We start from the raw sequence: 4,408 nt of genomic DNA, 5'->3' as shown, positions 1-4,408 counted from the left end.
AAATTAAATAATATCCTTCTAAATAATCTACAGGTCAAAAAGGAAGTCTCAAAAGAAATCAGAAGATAGGCATGCCTGAGTAGCTCAGTTGGATAAGTACCTGCCTTTGGCTCAGGTTGTGATTCTGGGGGTCCTGGCATCAAGCTTCAAGCCCTGCATCAGGCTCCCTCCTCAGTGGAGGGAGCTTCTCCCTCTCTCTGCCTCTCCCCCCAGTCATGTTCTTTTTGTCTCTCTCTAATAAATAAGTAAAATCTTTTTTTTTAAATAAATAAGTAAAATCTTTAAAAAAGAAAAAGAAATTAGAAAATATTTTGAACTGAACAAAAATGAAAATACAACATATCAACATATGGGCAATGCAGCTGAAGTAGTACTTGAAGGGAAATACATAACATTAAGAGTTTGAATTAGAAAAGAAGAAAGGTCTCAAATCAAGTAAGCTTCCATTTTAGCAAAACAAACTCAAAACAGGCCAAAGGAAAGAAATATTAAATATCAGAGCAAAAATTAATGAAACTGAAAAAAGAAAAAAAAGTGAGAAAATCAATGAAACCAAAAGCTGGTTCTTTGAAAAGGCCAATAAATTTAATAAGTCTCTAGTATGACTGAAAAGAAAAAGAAGACACAGATTAACAGTATCTGGAATGAAAGAGGGATTATTACCATCGACCTTGCAGACATTAAAAGGATAATAAGGGAATACTCCAAACAACTCTACACACATAATCACCAATTTAGATGAAATGGAACAATTCCTCGAAAACTACCAAAAGTCACTCAAAATGAAAAAGATAACTGAATAGGCCTACAACTATTTTAAAAAATGGAATTCGTAGTTTAAGACCTTCCCAAATATAAATTCTCAGATCCAGATTGTTTCATGTGTGAATTCTATCAAACATTTAAATAAGAAATAAAACAAATTCTCTGTAGTCTCTTTCAGAAAAATAAGAGGAGGAAACCCTTCCCAAGTTATTTTATGAAGCCAGTATTATCCTGACACCAAAACCAGAAGAAAATAAATAAGAAAAGACAAATACCCTTATGAACTAATATCCCTCATGAATACATAGGCAAAAATCCTAAACAAAAACAAAACACCAAATCCATATGAAAATATGTTCGACATCTTTAGTTATTGGGAAAATGCAAATCAAAACTATGAGATATTTCACATTCACTAAGATAGCTATAATTTTTAAAAGGAACAATAATAAGCACTGACAAATTGGAACTCTGATACATTGCTGACAGAAAGGTAAAATGGCACATCTACTTTGAAAGACAGCTTGACAGTTCCTCAAAAAGTTAAACATGGAGTTATCATATGACCCCGCAATTCCACTCCTAGGTATAAATCCAAGCAAGATGAAAACATGAATATACAAAAACTTAAATACTCATGTTCACAGCCACATTGTTCATAATAGTCAAAAAGTGGGAACAACCACATGTCTACCAACTGGTGAATGGATAAACAAAATGTATATCCATATAATGGAGTAATAATTTAGCCACTAAACAGAATGAAGTACGGGTACATTCTACAACGTGGAAAAACCTTGAAAATGTTATGCTAAGCAAAAACAGTCAGACACAAGACATATACTGTGTGAGAGTCAAAAGGTGCATTAGCGGTTGCCTGGAGCTGTGGGGAAAGAGGGAGTGAGGAGTGATTGTACTAAGTATGGGGTTTCTTTTTGAGCGATGAAAACAGTCTAAAATTAGATAATGGGAATAGTTGCATAACAATGTGAATATAAACATGAAGTGATCACTTTAAAAGGGGTGAATTTTAAGGTATGTAAATTATGTCTCAATAAAGCTGTTAAAATAAATTAGCAAACTGAATCTGGAGATCAAGTAGAGTTTATCCTGGAAATGCATCTTAGCCAAGTAGAGTTTATCCTGGATATGCTAAACTGATTAAAAAATTCAAAAATCAATTGGTGAAATCCACCATATTCGGTGTAAAGAAAAAACCCATGAAACAATCAATTCAGAAAGTGTTTGGCAAAATTAACATCCATTCTCACACACACACACACACACACATACCCAACTCTCAGCAAACTAAAAATAAAAGGAATATCCTCAACCTGACAAAAATTATCCCTCCCCTCAAACCATTATAGCTAATATCATACAGAATGGTGAAGGTGAATGCTTTCCTTCTCACACTGGGAAGAGACTGACAAGGAAGAAATAAAACTGTCCTTCTTTGTAGACAACATGATTATCTATATAGAAAATCCCAAGGAATCTACCAAACAAAAACAAAAACAAAAATGAAAAAACACAGAAACCAAAAAAACCCTCCTGGAACTAATTTTTAAGTTTAGCAAGGTCACAGAATACAAAATAATCTGCAAAAGTCAATTGCATGAATGACAAAATTGTAGAGATGGAAAACAGATTAGTGGTTGTCAAGAACTAGGGAGAAGGGTACAAAGGGAAGCAGTTCTGGCTTCAGAAAAGTATGACAAAGGATCCTCATAATGGAGCTCTTCTGTTTTTTGACTGTGGTGGTGGTCACATGAGCTACATATGTAGTAAAATTGCATAGAACTAAACACATACAAATGAGTGCATATAAAACTGGTGAAATATGAATAAGGTGAATAGACCGTATCAATGTCAATTTCCCATGATATTGTACTATAATTATGCAAAATGTCACCATTGGGGGAACCGGGTAAAGGGTATACAGAATCTTTCTGTGTTATTTTTTACAATGCCATGGAATCCTATAATTATCTCAAAATAAAAAGTAACAAAAGGTCAGTTGTAACTCTCATACTTCTAATGTGAGTGCAAAAAGGTACATCTACTCTGGAAAATGAACTGATAATTTCTTTATAGAGTTAAACATGCACTTACCATTTGAGCGAGTAATCCCACTCCTAGATATTTGCCCTAGAGAAACTGTGCACGAGTGTATTTAGCAGCTCCATTTATAATTGTCTAAAACTGGGTACAACTTCAGTGTACTCCAGAGGGTAAATGAATAAATAAACTGTGGTATATCCAGACAACAGAATACTATTCAGCAATTAATAGTATCAAACCACTGCTAAGTGCAGCCACGTGGACAAATCTCAAAGGCATACTGAGTGAAAGAAGCCAGTCTCAAAAAGGTAACATATTATTTGATTCCACATATATGACATTCTTAAAAAGACAAAACTATAGTCATGTAGAAGAGTAGTTGCCAGGACTTAGGATGGGGAAGGGAATGATTACAAAATGATAACACAAGGGAGTTTTGGGGTGATATTACTGTTGGTATCCCAAATGTAGTGGTGGTCACAGGAATCTAGACATGTGTTAAAATTCACAGAACTGTGTGCCAAAATGAAAAAGTCAGTTTTCCTGTATGTTAATTTAAAAAATAAAAGACTTTTTTGTGGTGACTGTAAATCATGTATCTTTCAAAAAATAAAAGACATTTTAAAAAAGACAATTTTGACATTTCAATCTTATATAATTAATATGTTCAAAGAGGACATTTAGAATTCCATTTGTAGCATAATTCCAGATTTACAAGGGGATTGAAGAGAGTACTATAGGTTTTACTTTGTAGTATACTATGGGGTTCACAGAGCATTATATGAAAATTTCCTAACTAAAACTTCAACTAAGAAAAAAGAAAAACAATGGTTTTAAAGTAAAAAATGCTCAGTAAACACCAATTAAAAGAACATTTATTTTAATGACCTTTACTTGAATTGTAGTTTTAGACAACGTGCTGAATAAGTGTCCGCTAACTTTTTAACGTAAGAAGACGACTTAGTTTTGTTGATACATGAATGGTAGTTATAATAATCATTAAATAATAAATAAAAATACTAAATGACCTATAAATAGAATAAAATACACTCAGATAATTTAAAACAAAGATGAATTTTAGAACCTTTAAATTAAGACATTAGATTAAAAACCACAGTGTTAGGTCAAATCAAGGATGGTCTGCATTAGAATCAAATAAATTATTGTCTGCAGGGAAGTAAGGAAGTATTAATTATTAATTCCTCCTATACAATTTATGTAAATGATCCAATGTAAAATGGCTTTAAAAAAATATCCTATCCTTAAATTTTTCTTGAAGGCACATAGTATTTTAAAAATGTATTCTAAATGCAACATTCAAGTCAGGGAAATGGTAAATACTATACATTCAAGTTAGCTTAGTTAAAAATATTACTCAGCTACAATTAAGTATTTCTGTAAGCACAGAGGTTTCCAATTCTGGCTATGATGATTCTGAATTTACAAAGGGGAAATAGGAGTCAGCCTGTATATGAAATGGATCAGACTTTAAGTTACTTCCAGACAGCTTCTGCATTAAACTGAATGGTCTACACAGAAATTCCAATGATTACATAAATCTGCATGTTCTGGATTTCCT

This window comes from Neovison vison, chromosome 8 (assembly GCF_020171115.1).
Source record: "Neovison vison isolate M4711 chromosome 8, ASM_NN_V1, whole genome shotgun sequence".
In the NCBI taxonomy this organism is placed as follows: Eukaryota; Metazoa; Chordata; class Mammalia; order Carnivora; family Mustelidae; genus Neogale; species Neogale vison.
The sequence above is the reverse complement of the archived record's forward strand: the minus strand, read 5'-3'. Positions refer to the sequence as shown.